The sequence below is a fragment of the Sturnira hondurensis genome, unplaced genomic scaffold (assembly GCF_014824575.4).
Source record: "Sturnira hondurensis isolate 20B ecotype Veracruz unplaced genomic scaffold, ASM1482457v3 Scaffold0006413, whole genome shotgun sequence".
NCBI lineage: Eukaryota > Metazoa > Chordata > Mammalia > Chiroptera > Phyllostomidae > Sturnira > Sturnira hondurensis.
This window is the reverse complement of record NW_028079044.1, coordinates 58,070,002-58,089,410: the sequence shown is the minus strand read 5'-3', so window position 1 is coordinate 58,089,410 and position 19,409 is coordinate 58,070,002. Positions and strand designations below refer to the sequence as shown.

General features: G+C 57.0%; 1 protein-coding gene across 2 annotated transcripts in view; it reads right to left on the bottom strand.

Moving 5' to 3' along the window:
* HPCAL1 (hippocalcin like 1) overlaps positions 1–19,409 on the bottom strand; it is an 82,035-nt gene that overhangs the window by 10,488 nt on the left and 52,138 nt on the right. The window contains exon 2 of one of the 2 annotated variants that reach the window (XM_037048708.1): positions 7,861–7,948. The exons of the other annotated variant lie outside the window; for it this stretch is intronic. The gene's annotated coding sequence lies outside the window, so the exon portion shown is untranslated. The remainder of the gene's footprint in view (positions 1–7,860; positions 7,949–19,409) is intronic. 2 annotated transcript variants of the gene reach the window in all.

Sequence of the window (19,409 nt, the reverse complement as noted above, 5' to 3'; positions counted from 1 at the left end):
TGCCTCTCGGCGTGCGGCTTGGGCGCAAGCCTGCAAGTCCAGGCTGGGGCAGAAAGGGAAGACTTCGGATCGTTCCCTGTACCCCGAATGTTTCTGAGCGCGCTCCGTGCTGGGCGTGGGGACCCCTGGTGAATGAGACACAGAGGTGCTTCCCAGGTGCCCACAGTGCCTGCCCCCAAAGGCTGTGGGGCACGAGGATGCTACGCCCAGGGAGCTGGAGTGGCCTGCCCCCGGGTCATGGTCGAGAGGCCTTACAGGTCAGGTCTGAGCTGGGCGGAGCGGCCCCCGGAGTGGTCCAGGTGGGCAGCGGGGGGCTGGGACAGAGAGAGGCACAGGCAGGACCTAGCTGGGCCCCAGGGGCTGGGACGCTGGCATCCAGCGTGACTGGCAAGTCTTGACAGTGTGACTGTGTCAAGAACACAGTGCCGGCGGCAGGAGGAGATGGTCAAGGAAAGAGAGGACTGGAAGGCGGGGCTTGTCACGCACTCTGCTCCCGTCACCTGCCCAGCAGAGGCCCACGCCCCACAGACACACTTGGCATCAATCCACTGGCAAGACTCAAGGACAGCTGGGTCGTAGGTCAAAAACTCCGAAACTGAACCCAACCTGCGAGCCCCTGCAGCTCTTGTCAGGCACCGCAGGGCGGGCCACAGGCCAATCCAGCTCCTGAAGGCAATCTCCGCGGTCACAGCAGGCCAGACACCGCAGACTGAAGGCAGGGCCGCTCTGAGATGTCAGGCCCCGCCACCAGCCCCTCCACTGGTCTGACCCGCCACACCGGCCCCGCACAGGCTGGCCACCACTGCCACCCAGAGTGACTCCAGTACCAGTCAAATCTGTGGGGGAGACCTGCCCAGCAGGCGGCAGCGCAAGTCTGACGCTCTGGCCGGGATGTGAGCCTCGGCCCTTCCCCAGGACCAGGTCGCCCCGCGGGAGGCGGGCCAACCAGAGAGCCCAACACCCCTGGGAGGGGACCCAGAGGACTGGCAGCTGCTGGGGGGGTGCCGGACAGAGCCATGGCGTGGGCAGTTCCCAGTCTCAGCACTCCCCCCACACCAAGCCTCTTTGCTCATCTGCTCACTGGGACCCAAGGGCCAGCCTCAGAGCAGCCGGTGGGAAGGTGGCTGTGTACTCTGGGACTTGAGCAGGGCAGTGGGGCGCAGTCGCCGCCCAGCTGGGCTCCTCCCAGCCCCGCTCCTCCCAGCCTCACAGTCTTGGTGGTCTGTTAAGGTCTCTGGGCCCCACTTTCCTGGACAGAGGTGACATGGGAGTGACGGTCCCTACCTACTGGTTTACAGTGTAGCCTCGAGGGTCAAGAGAAACAAAGGCTGTGACAGGCTCGGACACATCTGCAGCATCAGACCAACCCACAGAGGCGTCATCGCAGCTTCTATGAGCCCAGTCACAGCCCCACATAGCCAGGCTTCGAGGCTGGAGGCTGCGCCCAGCAATTCTCATCCGCACGCCGGGGTGGGCAGACAGCCTGGGACCCCAGGGGCCCAGACTTGTGAGGGGGGCAGGGAGGAAATGAGGGAAAGGATGAAAAAAGCCCAGGCCGACCACCGAGGCACAGGGCCCTCAGCGGGCTCTCACCACCCAGACGCAAGACTGGCTGCAGCTAGAAGCTGCAGGGGTGCTGCCCCCTGTTGGTGGCCAAGGAACACCACAGACCATCCACCCCTGGGTGTGCCCTGGACAGTCTGTGGCTTCTGCCTGGGGTGGGTCTGTTTTAAGTGCCATGGGGGACCCTGTGGGTCTGGGTCCCCGCTCCTCGAAGGCTGAGTAGGGGGCTGCCCACGAGGGATCTGGGCTCAGCTGGGGATGCAGGCGTCAGCAGGACAGGTTNAGACTGGCTGCAGCTAGAAGCTGCAGGGGTGCTGCCCCCTGTTGGTGGCCAAGGAACACCACAGACCATCCACCCCTGGGTGTGCCCTGGACAGTCTGTGGCTTCTGCCTGGGGTGGGTCTGTTTTAAGTGCCATGGGGGACCCTGTGGGTCTGGGTCCCCGCTCCTCGAAGGCTGAGTAGGGGGCTGCCCACGAGGGGTCTGGGCTCAGCTGGGGATGCAGGCATCAGCAGGACAGGTTAGCCCCCACCAGCCTGCGACACACGGGCGTGCACACATGCAAAGCACACCACCCATGCCACATGTCACATTCTGCACCACATCACATACACACCACACACGCCGGACCATATACACTGTGCACACGTCACATACCACATCATGCCACATACATCACACTACATACATCACACACACCAGACCGTAAATGCCACACATACTAGGTACTGCATCCCCCCCACACACCACTCGCCCTTCCTCTACCCCAGAGTGGGACTGACCATCTGAAAGCCCCGAGCCGTCTCAGGCTCCCAGTGTGGGAGAACCCAGGCCTGGAGGTCGCTCTCGGCACAGGCCTTCCACCCTATCAGTACGTGGAGTGACGAGGATTTCGCCCTAGGAATCTTCTCGCAGGGAAAACAGCACGGGCCACACTTGCCACTCATCCCCTCATTCCACAGCCACTCCCCGGGCTTACGAAGCTTGCCCAGACAGCTCACGCGTGAGGACCTGAGATGGAAGGGGCGAGAGGTGGGCCTGGCATGAAGAAAGGCGCAAAGGAGCCTGAGCCACCCGGGAGAACGGTCACTGGGGAACAGGGTCAGAAGCAGCATTCTTGGAGGAGCCTTCGTGTGCGGGGAGGTGTGCGGGCGTGAAAATGTGCAGTGGTCCTGGGAAGGGCTGACTTAGGGGCACGTGGCTGGGCAGGCAGCTGGGTGGGCCCTGCATTTCATCCTGGGGATGCACCTCGGCTTCCCTGACCCCCAGGCCCAAGTCTCTGGGGTGACCAGGAAGTGCCTCATCCCTGCTCCACAGCCCTGGGCCCGTGACCTCCCCAGGCACCTTCACATGCAGGGGCAGGGCTAACTACACAAGATACAGACCAGTACAGATCAGTCTGGGACACAGGGATAGATCAACAAAGGTATTAGGGAGGGGCATCAGGGAGAAAAAAGGAAAATACCATGGAGCCCCAGGAGTCCCGCCTAATCTCTGGAAGGACAGCTCGGATCTGTGAAGTCTTTGTCCAAAGACACACGAGAAGGGCGTCTGTGAACTCTTTTTTGGGTAAAGGGGACAGACTGAGGCAGCAGGTAGGTGGACGCGTGGGCGTCTGTAGGAAGCAGGTAAGAACTGGGTGTTACTAGCACGTCTGCCATTTCCCTAGCAGGATGGAGTTGGGGGCCTGGGTGACTGGGGATCTGTCACAAGCCTCACCGGTGACCTTCCCCACCCATACAATATGACCTTGGGCGGCCCGAGGTGCGAGCAAGCCCTCCAGACTGAGTCCCTCCCCACTGGTGGCTTCCACGGCAGCTGCAGAGTTCGCTCACTTAGCTGGAATCTACGTCCCTCCCCCCGGGATCTTGCCTGGCAGACCGCTCGCTTAGCTCTTTCCCCGGTGGACGGCAGAAGGCCAAACCTCTGCCAGGTTCCTGCTTGGGTGGTGACTAAGTTTTCAATGCATGGGCCCCCAATGAATGGAGTCAAGCCACATGCTAACATATCTTTGGATAGAAACTGCAAGCAATGCCATTATAAATGTTGGACTTTGGTGGCCCCTGGGCGCTGTGTCCGCTGACAGCGGGCTCCGTGTGTGGGGGGCAGGGTCCACCCCCTGGGGGGCTGCCCATGGCTGAGCGCCCAGAGGGAGGGCTGCTGCCAAATGCCTGTCTGGCTTCACGTATGGCTCGGCACACCAATCCAAAACATTGCTTTTTGTGTTTTTACACTTGGAAGAAAACTTCCAGTGACTCATCTCATATGCTTTTTGATTCATGTTTAATGTCTCTGGGAAGAAATAAAAACAGTACGTCATTCTCAGTGAAAATGGCATCAGCCAGGCGCAAAGGCCAGGCGCCCGACGGCCCCGTGCCTGCTGCCCCTTGGTGGCCTCGCAACTACAGCCATCAGCTGTCACCAGAGGCTGTGTTCATCGTCGGCAGTGAAGACAGCTCATCAATGCTGCCTTTCGCCGTTTAAAAAAATCACAACGCCAGGAGCCACAGACTCTGCAGGGACAGCTGGCACCGGTGCACAGACTCGCACTCTGGAAGGGTGCATGCACGTCAGCGAGCCCCCACAAAGTGAAAACCGGTGCTGGGTGTGAGGGAGCACGAAGTGTACGATGCCCGCACAGCACCGACAGCCTCGCCGGGAAGGCCAGGCACGGGCTTCCTCTCCGCTGCACTGAGCCCGCGCCTGCTCAGGTGCCCAGCAGAGTCCACAGACCTGGCTGGGCCTGAGCTCCCCACCTGACCCTTTTCCCCAAGGCCCTGGGGCTGAGTTCCAATCACCGGGGGCCTGGTGAGGGATCACTTGTGACTGATTAGCCCAGTGCCCAAGACACAGGCGGGACGGGTAACCGAAGTCAGGAGGCGGGGAGGGGAGACAGGTCCAGCTGATGTGGGGGCTCCTTCCAGCAAACCCCACTCCTCACAAGCCCTGTAGTGTCAGAGTGGGTCTGTGAGCTGCGCAGCCCCGTCCAGTGTACCCTTGGGGGCCTGCCTTCCTCACGACCACCCCAAACCCTCGGTCTCCGAATCTCCACCAGGGACTCCCTGACCCAGACTGTCCCTCACTTCAGTGACACAGAGCAGGCATCTTTGCTGAGCAGGTTCCTGGTGTAACTTCTGAGCTGAAAACTTGTACACGGGGTCTAACAGGTCCAAGGGGTCAAGGATAGAAACACCCCAAGGGTAAAGGATTTCGTATGCAACCTGGGCTCCCCCAGCTGGGCGGCGAGGCTGGGCTGGGTCTCGCTCAGTCGGAACCCACACAGCACATCACACAGATACGCCCCAGAGCAGAAGCTCAGGGCGCCAGAGGGCAGCGAGTCCCTTGCCTGGGGCTGGCAGTCCTGTAGACGGATGCACTGGTCCCCAACCCCCCAGACTCCACAGTGGGTGAGAGTGCCAAGCTGTCACACGAGCCCACACTCTGTGTGTGTGTGCCCAGTGTATGCCCACAGTGTGTGCATGTGTGTGCCCACAGTGTGTGCGTACATGCACATGGATACACGTGTCTGCCCACGGGAAGTGGCACTGCAAAGTCATCCTGAGTCACTCTAAAAAACCCCTCAACTTCCCACACAGGTGGGACTTCCCCTCCCTTCGGCCGTGCCCTGGACTGCCGAGGTGCACACCTGGCCGGCCAGCCGGGCAGCTCTGAGAGGCCACCTGAGATGTGCAGACTAGTTAGCACGCTGGGAGCCAGCAGCCCAACACCCAGGGGAGAGGTTAGATGGGACCACGCCCTCCTGGCCTTTCTCCTGCAGAACCCCAAGTCCCCATGCCCCTGTCAACCTAACACCTTCCGGAAGAACTGTAACTAAACAAATCTCTGTGAGCAACAAGGACCTTTGAGATGTATGAGGAGGGGGTCACTATTTCAGAGACCAGGGAGGCCCACCTGGGGGTTACTTTGGCTATATGCTTCTCATCTCTTTTTCTCATTGGGTTAGCATTTTGAGGGGCCCACCCCTCGGGTAGGACCCCTCCCTCACACACCCATCTGGCCCACCGGCACCCACCCTCGCTCACCCCCTCTGGTGACACGGACCTCCTTGCTGCTGCTTAGCGACTCAGGGGCCCTCTGCCACAGGCCCTTTGCACGGCTGCCCTTCTGATCTAAGACTGCCTCTGTGCCTCCTGCAGCTCTCTGCTCCAGGCACCTGTCAGCGAGGCCTTCCCCGCGTGCTCTGTCCAAGGCGGAAGCCCCGGCACAGCTCTGTACCCCCCTTTCCTACTCTGGTTTTCCTCTACACCTGACTGAGGTCCTGGCCTCTCGCCCTATGACTACAATGCAAGGTCCTAGGGGCTGGCTCCACTCTGGCTTGTTCCCCATGAGCCTGGAAGCTTCCCAGCACAGAGTGAGTGATCAGCAAATCCTTGTGCAGTCGATGAGCACATAACTGCAAGGGAGGGGGGCTGGGACCCTTGGCTGAGTGAGCAGGCACCTCCTGTCCAGAGCCCGGACCAGGGGCAGCGAGTAGGGGCCTCCCACTCACCATCCCCGACTGTGGAATACCATTTACATCCATGTTCATGGGCCGCCTGATTCCTAGAGCTCCTCACCTCTCAGTGGTGGCGGTGGTGGGGGTGGGGAGAGGTTACTCAGTGCCCCACCCAGCAAGCACCTTTACAAAGGCGAGCAGGAGGCGGGGGACAAGCCAGGACAAGTGGCGGGAGGAACAGCCCCTCGGGAAGCTCAAGGCAGGAGGCCCACCCCACCGCCCAGCCTTGGCATGACAAGCAATGCTGCAGACCACCTCCTGTGCCTCCTGGAGCCCCCCACCTGCTCCGGCATCCTGACTCCTGGCCACCAGCCTCAGCAGGACCCACCTGACCAGGTGTCCCCCTGGGTTCCTGCACCAGCCCTGGAGCCTCCAGCCAGGTTGCGTGCAGGCAGGTGACATCCGAGTAACTGAGCCTGGTTTTCTTTCTCCCGCCCGTCTCCCAGCCCCCTCGGCAGGGCTGGTGGAAGGATATCCAGCTGTGGCTCGTCCTTGAACGACCCGGGTCTGACTGGGTGGGTCCATTTACATGTGGGTTTCCCCAACTGGCCCAACTTGCCCCCGGGTTTGCACCCAGAGTCGACCAACCTCAAACTGAAAACAGCATTTCCGACCTGCGGTTGGGAATCCGTGGATGCGGAGGCCAACCCTAGGCTCTGCTCCCTTACAGAAGAAGCCTGAGCACCTGCAGGTGTTGGTACCCAGGGGGTGGGGCTGGGTCCTGGAACCAGTCCCCTGCAGATATCAGGGGACGGCAGCTGAGTTCTGGGGAGCCAAAAGCCATTAGCTGATTTTTTACCGTGCGGGGGTGGGAGGCCCAGACCCCTGCATTGTTCAAGAGTCAACTGTAGTGAAAGCTGCGCCTTCCACGTGAAGTTGAGTCTGTTTTTTGGGTGCGAAAAGCCCAGGGACTCACCACTGACCTGTCCGCAGAGGCGGAGGCACCCACCCGGGGGTCCAGTCCCTACCCTGCGAGTGTCTTCACAAAGGTGAGCAGGAGACAGGGGACAAGCCAGGACGTGTGGTGGGAGAAGCACCCCCTCCTCGGGAAGATCAAGGCAGAAGGTCCACCCCACGGTCCAGACAGAGGGAAAGGAGACGCCCACCAGGGGCGGGGCTTCCCAGGTGGCAGAAGGTGGGGACAGGGCACTGGCCCTCGAAGCGCTGGTGTGGGCACGCCAGCAGCTCCACCCTGCTGAGCGCCTGTCGCCTGAGCCGCAGAGCCACACCTCTGCACATAGAAAGAATCAGCAACCTGCCACCTGCCCTCCCCCTTGCCACAGTAGCTGTTATGCTAGGCCCCCACAACCTCTGAAATTCAGGCAGTGACATGGTGTCAAGCCTGGACCTCCGCCCTGTGGCTGAACGCTAGGTGATTCCTTCCAGGTGGAAAGATGAGTGTCACAAAGAGGCGCCCTCCATTTCTGGCGTGGCTCCGTGGTTTGAGCATGGGCTTGTGAACCAAAGGGCCGCTGGTTCAATTCCCAGTCAGGTCACATGCCTGGGTTGTGGGCCAGGTCCCCAGAAGGGGGCGTGTGAGAGGCAATCGCACATGGATGTTTCTTTCCCTTTCTCTCTCCCTTCTCCTCTCTCTAAAAATAAATAAATAAATTCTTTAAAAATAAAAAATAAACTTATTGGGAAAAAAGGAAATTCTAGAGCATTAAGGTGGGCTCTCCTGGGCTGCACTGAGACCCAACGGCCCTTCCCTCAAGCCCCCCCCCCATGGCTGCCTCCACCCCAACCCCCCCAGGCCTGTCAGGCCTCCCAGGGTGACTTACCCAAGGCCAAGTGAAGGTGGAGATGGAGCAGGGATCAGAACCTCGGGGGGCTGGTTCCACGACCTGGGTGGGGCCACTAGACCATGCCCTGAAAGAGAGGCCCCACTAGTCAGTCAGGCTGTGGACACCCTGGCCCAAAGTCCGTTGCCTTTCCCTCCAGTCGCTTGCCTGTGGGGGAACCACTGCTTCCACAAGCCCCATGCCAAGCCCAGAAAGACCCTGTTTTCTGGCCACCCTACAGCCATTTAGGACAGGGACCACAGCGCGTACACCCCCGACACCAGGAGGGAGGGAAGGCCACCCCAGTAGTGACAGAAGTCCCCCCAGTGAGATGCTAGCTGCCCACCAGGTAGGGCCAGAGCCAGAGTGAGGTGTGACCTGCAGCCTCCATGGCCTGCACCCTGGGTTCAGGTGCCAGCAGCACCGTAGAGTCACCTCAGAGTCACTGATGCCCGTCACGTCTCCATCTGCCACCTCACCAAAGTCTCTGACCCTCAGGGTCATGGTGAGGGACACCTAGCACAGGGCCGGCTCTCAGGAGCGCTCACTGGCCCCCACACCCAATGAACAGTCAGAAGGCACCACGGCCAACAGGTTCAGTGATCAGCCAGCTCCATGACAGGGGACAGCAGTTGTAGCCACAGGGACACCTTGTCACAGCCCATCCTGTCTCACTGAGACGCACACCACTCTTACGGGGAAAGCACTGGGTGGCAGGGACAACAGGGAAGCACGGGTCCCAGGTATGACTCTGCCTCTGAATGGCCCTGTGACAGGTACACCCTGCGGTCCCTGCCAGTCAGTTTCCCATTCGTGACAAAGCCGGTGGGCTGGGTGCCCTGCAGGCTGGGCCAGCTGGGACCCAGGCTTCCCTGCAGGAGGAGGCCCACCTCTCCGGGGCCCTTGAAGGCGCAGCTTCCAGGCTACACAGGGGACAGGCTGGCTCTATCGCTAAGCCACGTGCTCATGGGCCTTCCTGTGACAGATGAAGGCTGCCGTCATTGCTCCAGGCAGAGTGAGTAGGAGAAGCCAATATGCAGAAATAATTGTGTTGAGTTATGCCTGGTGGCGCCCGATTTCTGTCTAGCGACTGTCATATAAATGGCCATGGCTATTCCTCTCCAGAAGAGCAAACCGTGGAGGCCTGGGCAGTTCAGGCAGACCTGCTGGGCACTCGGTGACATGCTCTCCCCCAGCACTTGGGACAGGAGAGGCAGAAGACAAAGCCCTGGAAAAACCACACTCCCAAAGTCACCTTGCAGGCCCCCCTGCACTAGACCCTCCTCCCACGCCCAGTTCACACCCAGTTCCTTTTCTCCCTGGGGCCCTTCCTGACACCCTGATCTTGTGGGCTTTTGTACATGTTAGGCCTCAGGCATCCTCGTCTCCTAGGGTTGGGATCTCTGGGCGGTGGCCTGGGCAGTGACCAGGTCTGACCCGGGCCCTCAACAGGGCAGGGAGGGGTGGCTAGACGGCCTGGGTTTGAATCCCAGCTCGACCACGTCCTAGCTGTGGGACCATGGCCCATTATCTAACTTCCTAGCATATAAATGAAGGTGATAATCCTACCCAGCTCATCGAGTTCCTGTAAAGATTAATGAGCTCATGCATGGAAAATGCTTGGCACACAGAACTCAACCTGTGTCTGAAAGCAGGGGCAGGCCCTGAAAACCTGTGGGAGAATGAGGCCAACTAAAGACACAACCCATCATCACAGACTCAAGAAGAAACAGGCAGTCCGGAACAAAGATGCACAGTGGACCCTGAACAATGCAGTCACCGGTGTGGGGCCCCCACATAGTCAGAACCCTCGTGTGATTTCGACCCCCCCAAAACTTAGCCGCCAATATCCTACATTTGATCGGAAGACATACTGATTATATAAAATATCAATTAACATGAATTTTGTATATTTTATGTATTATATACTGTATTCTTACAATAAAGTAAGCTAGCCATAGCTGGTGTGGCTCAGTGGATTGAGCTGTGGGCTACGGACCAAAGGGATGCTGGTTCGATTCCCAGTAAGGGCACACGCTTGGGTTGTGGGCCAAGTCCCCAGTAGGAGATACACAAGAGACAACCACACACTGATGTTTCTCTCCTTCCCTCCCTCCTTTCCCCTCTCTCTAAAAAGAAATGAAAAAAATCTAAAAAGAATAAAATAAAGTGAGATAGAGAAAAGAAAATCTTATTAAGGAAATCATGAGAAAGAGAAAATACTCTTGTAGTAGTGTACAACATCAATACTGTAAGTCTACACCGTCGGTTTACAAGATCTGCAAAATTCCTGGAAATGAACTCAATGTACCAAAATCAATCGTATGTCCATAGAGATGTGATGAAAATTCAAAAATGAAATTAAGAAAACAACTGCATCGTACTCCCAATGTTCATAGCAGCACAATTTACAGTAGCCAAGTACTGGAAGCAACCTAAGTACCCATCAGTAAATGAATGGATCGAAAAACTGGTACATTTACACAATGGAATTCTATGCAGCAGAAAGAAAGAAGGAGCTCCTACCCTTTGTGACAGCATGAATGGAACTGGAGAGCATTATGCCGAGTGAAATAAGCCAGGCGGTGAGAGACAAATGCCATATGATCTCACCTTTAACAGGAACCTAAACAACAAAACAAACGAACAAGCAAAATATAACCAAAGACACTGAAACAGAGAACAGGCTGACAGTGACCAGAGGGGAGAGGGGAGGGAATTTCAGGGGAAAGGGGGAAGGGTTTACAGGAACAAGTTTAAAGGACACATGGACAAAAACATGGGAGGAGTGGAGACGGGAGGGAGGTGGGGAGGGCTTGGGGGGTGGGCTGGGGTGGGGGAAAAGGCAGGAACCTGTACTTGAACAACAATAAAAAAGAAAAAGAAAACAACTGCATTATGAATAGCCTCAAAAAGGATAAAATACACAGGAATAAATTTAACAACAGAAGTGCAAAAGTTACGCTCTGAAAGCTACACAACATTGTTGAAAAGTTTTTTTAAAGCTCTAAACAACTGGAAAACTATCACACGTTCATGGATCAGAAGACTTTGCAGCGTGGAGAGGGCAATGCTGCCGAACCAGCCTGCGGATCTGATGCGTTTCCCAGCTCACTGCTCTGTACAAAGGGACAGGCTCACCCGAAAGTCCCTATGGAACTGCAGAGGACCCAGACCAGTTGAAATGATCCTGAAGAGGAACAAGGGGGGACCCACCGCTCTCCGTTTCAGAACTTAGTACAGAGCAGCAACGAGTAAGACAGGGTGACGCTGGCACAGGACAGACACACAGATCCATGAAAGAGGTTTGAGAGTCACAAGTAAGCCCGCACATCTACGGTCAACTGATTTCCAACAAGTGTGTCGAGTCCATCCAGGTGGAAAGCATATCTGTTCACCAAATGGTGCTGGACACCTGGGCAGCCACATGCAAAGGAATGAAGTGGGACCCTCCCCCACACCACATGTAAAAATTAACTCAAAATGGATCGACGACCTAAACATATGAACTAAAACTATAAAGATTGTAGAAGAAAACACATGGATAAATCTTCATGTTCTTGGATTTGGCAATGGATTCTTAGGTAAGACACCAAAAGCCCAAACAACCAAAGACAAGACAGATAAATTGAACTCATTGAAACTTAAAGCTTTTGCCCTGGCTGGTGTGGCTCAGTGGCTTGAGTGCTGGCCTGTGAACCAAGGGGCCGCTGGTTCAGTTCCCAGTCGGGTACATGCCTGGGTATGTGGGCTAGGTCCCTGGTGGAGGGTGCATGAGAGTTGACCATGCACTGGTGTTTATCTCCCTCTCCTCCATCTAAATATAAATAAATAAAATCTTTAAACAAAATTTAAAGCCTGTGCTTCAAATAACACATTCAAGATTATGAAGACACGGCCCACAAAGTGGGTGGAAATACACCTGACAAGGGACTTGTATCTAGAATACATAAAGAACTCTTCCACCCTGGGTGGGGCTCAGTGGACTGAGCAGGTGCCTGCGAACCAAGGGGGCCGCAGGATGATCCCCAGCTGGGGCAGGGGCCTGTGTTGCGGGCCAGGGGCCAGGTGCGGGGCGTGTGAGAGGCAACCACACATTGATGCTTCTCTTCCTCTCTCTAAAAATAAATAAATAAAATCTTTTAAAAAGCAGGAAGACAAATAATAGCCCAATTGAAAAATGATCAAAGGACTTAAATAGAAATGTCTCCAAAGAAGACATACGAGGGGCCCATAAACACATGAAAAGATGCTCGACACCATTAGCCATTAGAGAAACGCAGATCGAAACCACAATGAGATGCCACGTCACACCCACTAAGATTTCCGGAACCAGAACGTCAGGCCAGTACACGGGCTGGTGAGGATGGGGGGAAACCCAAGCCCTCCCTCGCTGCTGCTGGGAATGTGCGTGGTGCAGCGACTCTGGAACACAGTCTGGCAGTTCTGTGAACGACCAAACATGCAGCCATCATACATCCCAGAAACCCACTCCTAGGCATGCACGCCCAGGAGGAATGAAAACGCATGCCCGCGTAAACCCTCGTATGCAATGTGCACAGCATCGTTACTCAGGATACCCAGAGGGTGGAGACAAGGCGAATGTCCGTCGGCAGAGGAAGGGAAGAGCAAAATGTGGTCTGCTCGTACTGTGGAGTATGACTCGGCCACAAACAGAAGGGACGGACTGGCCCGTGCTGCACCACGGGGGAGCCTCGGAAATGTGAAGTGAGGAGGCCACACCCCAAAGGACAGCTACTGCATGATTCCATTACACAAAACGCCCAGAACAGGAAATTACTCCAGAGAGATAATGTAGATATGCGGTTTCCTGGGGCTGGGGGATGGGGGGTGGGGGATCGGGAAGCGGCAGCTCCAGGGTGCAGGCTTCCTGTGGGGACGACGGAACTCATCTGGGTGTGACTGCAGTGGCGGGTGCGCATCTTTGTGAGCACACTAACGAGCATTTCATTACATTGAGCGAGTTGTGTGGTATGGACCTTGTACCTCAATGAAGTTGTTTTAGAAAAGGAGTCTAAGCCCACGCTCTTGAACTTCTCTATCCCAGGGGTCAAAAGGGCAAAGAGCAGGGTCACAGGTGCGGGGGAGGCGAACCGCAGGGTTTCCCAGCACTGCCACCAGGGGCGTCCGGGCCTCTGCGCTCATCACCCCAGCTGCCCATCAAGATCTGACCACCTCAGGTCCAGGGGTGTGGCTCGGTGCAGGGACAATCTGAGGAGGTCTCGGCCCAGTAGGGTTCCCTCAGGCATGTGCTAGATGTCAGGGTGGGCTGTGTGCACAAAGTCTCGGACCCCTCTGCACTCGGGGGGTGGGGGCAGTCCCTAGGTATAACCCTCAGTCCCATCCATGAGGAGTTTCCGATGACATGTCAGCTCGGTTCCTGGGGCAGCCTAGGCAGCCACCCCAGGGCACAGCGGTAGCCATCTAGGAGGTTCAGCTCTGGGGCCGTTTCTAGGGTTAATTCCTCCTCTACCGGCCCAGGCCTGTAGGGACTCAGTGCCCATTGTCCTTGCTGCCAGCCCTTGGGAGAAGCAGCTAGAAAGGCACCTTCTCCCAGAGCTGGACACCCCTGGGCCAGGGACCTGCGGGAACTGGAGTCTCTCCCACCCGCTCACACCAGGGCGTGTGTGCGTTCCAGAGATGACAGGTCATTTTACTACGTCCCTTCACTAGGAAGCAAAGCCCCTGAGGGAGGAAAGCAGAGCAGGGTCCAGGTCAGAGACGGACGGGCTGGGGACCATGACTGTGTCTGAGCAGACTGTGGTTTCAGGGTGACTGATTCCACCGCAGCCCCCTGGAGTGAGGGCAGTAGCACATGGAACACTTTCGCACTGACGTTCTGCACAAGGCCTGCCCCCCCGCAGTGGCATTTTCTCCCACTGAGTTAGCAGGGCTACGGGCTCTGCAGATGTCACCGGGTGCGGTCCAGTCTGGGAACAGCCCCAGAACACACTGTGGACGCCAAGAAAGGCAGAGGAGCCCAGCCTGGCTGGAAAGGATGGCCGACATGACAGTGAGCTGAGCACTGAGCCCTCCGTGCCCATGACCAGGGCCCAGAGCCGGCCCTCTGGTCACCTAGGGCACTGGGCACTGGCAGAGCACCTTCCCGACTCCCAGGCAGTGTGCATGTACACTCCCATGACCAGCGTGTTGACACTCTTGTCACCCAAGGAACCAACCCACCCCAACCACTCTGTCAGGCACATTTACTAAAGATGGCCCCGTATACCCTATGACCCAGCAATTCAACTCCTTGATCTATTCCCAACAGAAAGACCATATCCACCAAAGACACATACAAGAATGCACAGCTGCACGGTTGGTGACAGTCCTCGCAGGGAACTGTCCCAGTGTTCATCTGCTATGGATGGACAGACAAGGCTGTAGTGTGCCCCACCCCACGAAAGTCACAGAGCAACCAGAACGATCTCTGCAACACGCAGCACAGACGGCTCTCCAGATGCATGGCTGAGCAACGAGGCAGCTAGACACAAAAGGCCGTATGCTGTGTGGTCCCACTCACAGGGAGAATGCAAACAGGCACCTCCAGTGGGCGGTGACGGGAGCGAGGCAATGGCTCCCCATGCTGGGAGTAATGACCAGACAGGGTCATGGGAGGGGGGCCCCTGGGGGCTGGTTACACCCGTTTGCTCATTCTGTGAAAACTCAACAAGCTGTACGCTTGTGACGTGTGTCCTTGAACGCTCACAGGTTCAACATCAATTCAGAGATACAGACAAACAGGGAGGTGCCCACCCCGAGCCTGCCCACCCTGGCCCCACCCCGGCCCCACCCAGGCCAAGGCGCTCACATTTTATTTTAAGCACAATTGTTGTGGAAGAACAGGGAAAACCAGACAGCACTACATCCGGACTCTGCTGGAATGCCGCCCGAAAGTCAGCCACCTAAAAGCAGGCGTCCAGGGCCTGGGGCATAAAGGCAGGTTCTCCTGCCTGAGCCACACATTCAGCAGCTGACGGCTTATCCAGCTGCCTGTCTGTGATGATCGGATAAGTCATCTGAAAACAGAAATGAATTATTCACTCCCCACAAATGAGCAGCCTCTGGGTTCCCGCACCAGCCGCTGCTCCTCAAACACCCAGAGGCTCAGTGCGTCCAACGTGCGGCACCGCCTGCCAAGCAGACCCGGATCCTGCCGTCCCCCCGGCACGCACACAGCTCTCGCTGTGATCTGCTCACGCCGCTTTCCATCCTGCACAGTGAGCAACATCAGCACAGTGTCAGACGGAAAATCACAGCTGGCCCAGCCAACAGGAGGCGGGGCTCTGGAGCAGAGTGCATGTACCCCAAAGGGGTCAGTTCCCAGAGCTGCCCTTCACCCATAGCCCCCCCACCCGTGCTCCTTCCAAGGTCTGAGTCAACTTCCAGGCCAGGGACACAAGCCTGGAGTTGGCGAATGCAGATCCCCAAGCCCCAGGCCTCTGGGTGCCACCCAGGACACTGCCCATCTGACAAAGGCCAGAGCAGAGGCCACCAGGAGAAAGGGCTCAGGTGCCAGGGCAGCCTTGGGTCAAGGCTAGTTAGGCGGCCGCACTAGGCAGGCAGCTCCCATCAGGGCCTCAGGCTCTGGGGCTCCAGATACTCCAGTGGGTTTTCGATGACAAGAAGGAACACTTGCAAAATGACTTTCCAGCACCAGGACTCAGCAGAGGCCACTCACGGCGGAGTCTGTGCATGGCCCCTCATCTCGTCTCCATTTTTCCATCTTCAATTCCAGGTAGCTCAGCTCATGTCCCGACTGGGAAGACAGGTTGGCGAGGTTTTCAGAGTGCCAAGCTCTAGCCAACCAACAGGCCACTTCCTGTGCCTGGAACCTCTGTCCCTTCCAATCCTGGCTCACCGCCCTCCTTCCGGACACCCCCAAGCTCCTGGCTCCTTACTTTTCCAGCAGGGCACTCGGCTGGGATTTGGGTTGGGGTCTGTGGCCCCAAAAGGGGAGGGGATAGCAGAGGGGATGGGGTCTCAACCAGAGCCCAGCTCACCATGGGGTACACAGCCACAGGGTCAGTGTGGGGGGGTACTGGTGAGCATGTGACTCAACGTAAATCGTGCTCTGTCCCTCTGTCCCTGTCCTTCCATGAGGAGTCTTCTGTAAGAACAATACTTGCAGACTTCCAGCCCTGGCTGCTCCTTTCTGATCCGACTCAAGAAAGCAATGACCTTCCAGCCTGGTGCCCCTCTTGCCTCTTCTGTCCCCTTACAACGGAGGTTGACAGCCGCTCCGCTGTCTGCCTTCGATGGGACATTTATTTAAAGATGTGGACAAGCAGCAGAAAGGGGATTCCGACCACAGAGCAAGCTTGCACGGCCAGACTGCCAGCAAGAAGGCAGCATGTGCATGTGTGTGCGCACGCACATGCAACCTGTGGTTATCACCTGGGGCAGTTTGGGCCCCTGGGACTTCTGGCTACATCTGGAGACATTTTTGGCTATTACCACTGGGGTCGTCACCTGGCTTCTGATGAGCAAAGGCCAAGGATGCTGCAGACCATCCTGCAGGGCACTGGACACCCGCCCACACAACACGGAATCAGGAAACGTCAGCAGTGCCCAGGGGGAGAGACCCTGACATGAACCTCTCCACTGGTGACACAGGCCAGTGCACAGGGACCGCTGAAGGAAGCACCCCCAAGGGGACCCAGGCAAACAAGGACGCCCCATATTTGACCCCATTTATTGGAGTGGTGGATAGGTCTTTGAGCTAAAATTGAAGTCTCATTTATTCATTCTTTTCTCTTGTTCAAAACACATTTAACTGAACTCTCAGTAGGTGCCGGCCCTGGGCGAGGTGTCTCAGGTGCCCTGCAGACACAAACAACTCTGGCTTCCAGGGTGTTCACGTGGGTGCCCTAGGAGCTGAGGGGGCAAAGTGGCCATGCCGGGGGAGGGCATGCAGGATGCTGGGCAGGGAGTGCCAAGGTGCGAGCAATCCTACTTAAGGAACTGGGAAAGCTTCTTGGAGGAGGTGTCGGCTAAACGAGAGACCTGAGGACGAATAAGTTACCCAAGCAGCGAGAGAGAAGAAATGCCGAGAGGTGGCCTTGCCAGGGACTCCCCAAGAAGCTCCCGAAGCCAGGCAAGGGCAGGCAACCCAGTTACATGCCACAAAGGGGAGGGGCTACAGCGGTCAGCACCTCCAGCTCTCCTGGGAGAGGTGCCGGAGTGCATCAGAGTGGGAAGGGCTTTGCCCAGGTACCCGCTGTGCCCGCCTGGCTGGAAAAAGCCCGGGGGCTGATCACGCTAAAGACACGAACTGCAAACCTTCACCCACCCCGACCCCGTCCACGGCTCAGCTCCTGCGTCAACACTCTGCAATGCTCCGACACCCAGGGCTTTTCCACAGACCTGCCTAGGGCCTCTCGCCAGCCCCGGAGGGTAGGCGCCTGCTGTCTCCAGACCAGGCCTCGTGCACTTCCTGAACAAGAGCTGAATTTTTTTCCACTGCACATCTGACGCAGTCGAGGGAAAACCCGCCCCGAAGCTGCACCACCAGCTCTTGGCAGCTCAGCGCTCTGGGCACTCGTACAGTTAGGGCTGTGCAGGGCTTTCCAGGGCAATTACAAGTCCTGAAAGCACCTCCCGGTGGACGCAGCCACGGAGGCCACCTGCCCTCGCCTTAGGAGGGCACCCCTAGCTCCTGAAAGCTTTGCCCCAAGGACCCACAGCCGGGCTACCCCTGGTTCCAGTTCCGTGGCTGATCTGCGCAAGCGCGCAAGCGTCCAATTATTTTTTTCTCAAGCTTGCACACTTATAAATGAATGAATCCTTACACCAAAGGGCACAGCTTGTTTGCAACCTCTTCCATCTTATTTTCAGCCCATTCTTTCAACCTCCCAGAGCCCCTGGAACTTAATACTTGCCCAGCTTTTTTATACTCAGCCAATCAGATACACACGCCAGGGCCCACAAAGCGGCGGATGAAAATGCCATCATGGTCAGGGCCAACGATACAGCACCTGTCGTGAGATGTCTGAGGCAACAACTGCCAGCACTCAAGGCCCTTCGGGGTCCGGTCGTCCGCCTGTCCTCTAGACCATCCAACTCGACTGCTCAGCTCCCGTTGCCAGAGGCCCCGCCCACGCCCGGCTGAACTCCAAGGGCTGGGCGCAAGGCTCTCCTCCTGCAGCCCCGCCCACCAAGAAAGGAGGCCCTGCTCTGGTGCCCCTCCGCCTGCGGCCCCCTTCAAAGTAAATCCCACGACTAACACCTGGCTCACCTTCACCATTTTAGGAGAATCGCACAGAAAGCGGGAGGCAGGGTTTTGAGGACGTGACCGCGCCTTCAAGTCTGGTCTCTGCAATGACCCATCTCATTGGTTCAGGTGGACGGGCCTGCGCAGTAGAGACTGGACCTTGCGCCCAGTAGATAGAGGCGGACGGACTGGTCAGGTGGGGAGGACACTAGGGTGGTGCCTGGTCCCAAGTCTCGGCTCTGCCCTGACATCCCCTGGAGGGTGCCGAGGGCCCCAGGGTCACCCTTCAGGGACAGAGAAGACGGGACTGAATAATGTCCAAGTCCAAAACCTTCTGGGACTAGCCATTAAAAATGAAGTTTACAAACACTGTTTCAGGGACACAGGAAAATGGGATAATAGGTAAGCAGGACGCGAAATGGACGCGCCGCCAATGACAGCACATGTCCCTTTGTCTCTCTGTACATAAGTACCCGCTGGAAGAAACAGTCCCAGGTGTCTGCTGTGACTTCTCTGAATCATAGACCCGGGGTTATACTCGCTTTCTTCTCGTCTGCACGTTTCCCCTTTCTGACAATGGGCACGTAGAACGTATAACCAGACCGGAAGTACTCTGAAGGACGCGCTTGTCCAGCTCAGGTGCGCCAGGTGCGGAGAGCAACCTCATCTCGCCGCCGCGAACTGGACTGGGCGGGCCCTGCTCCCTTGTGCCGCACCACGGTGCCTTCTAGAAGGAGCAAGCGCTGCACAGCAGGGCAGTAGTTAAATAAATTACAGCACATGCCCAGGAGTGAAGTACTGCCAAAGCCTGCAAATCGGTCACAAAGGATGGCTTTAATAAAACAGAAAAATGTATTCAGTAAGTTATTATGTAAAACGGTTATCTCACAGTCTGTAAAAAATACTCTTACCATGGGGAACTTAAGATTCTGTGGCATTCAGGGGAGTAGGAAAGATAAGACAACTCGTGGGGCTGGGAGGGTTTATTTCCCCAGACTTGCAAGCTTTCCAAAATTACTCTCCCTGCCTCCCCTGGAGCCCGCCAGGCCCCTCCCACCTGGTCTGTCTGGGCCACACTCACCAGCGGCGGTCCCCACGCCTTGCTCAAATATCACCTTCTTGGTGAGGTCTGCCACCACGAACTTACCTAGAATTGTGAGGTGCCCTCTCTAGCACCCCCAACTCCCCAGTATCCTGACCAGGCCCTTCCCCTGGCTCCTGCCCCCAATACTCGCTGTCAGTCGCTTTTTCATTGTGTTTACTACAGTCCCCCCACCACATGTGCGCTCCTAAAGGCAGGTTTGTTATTTTGTAT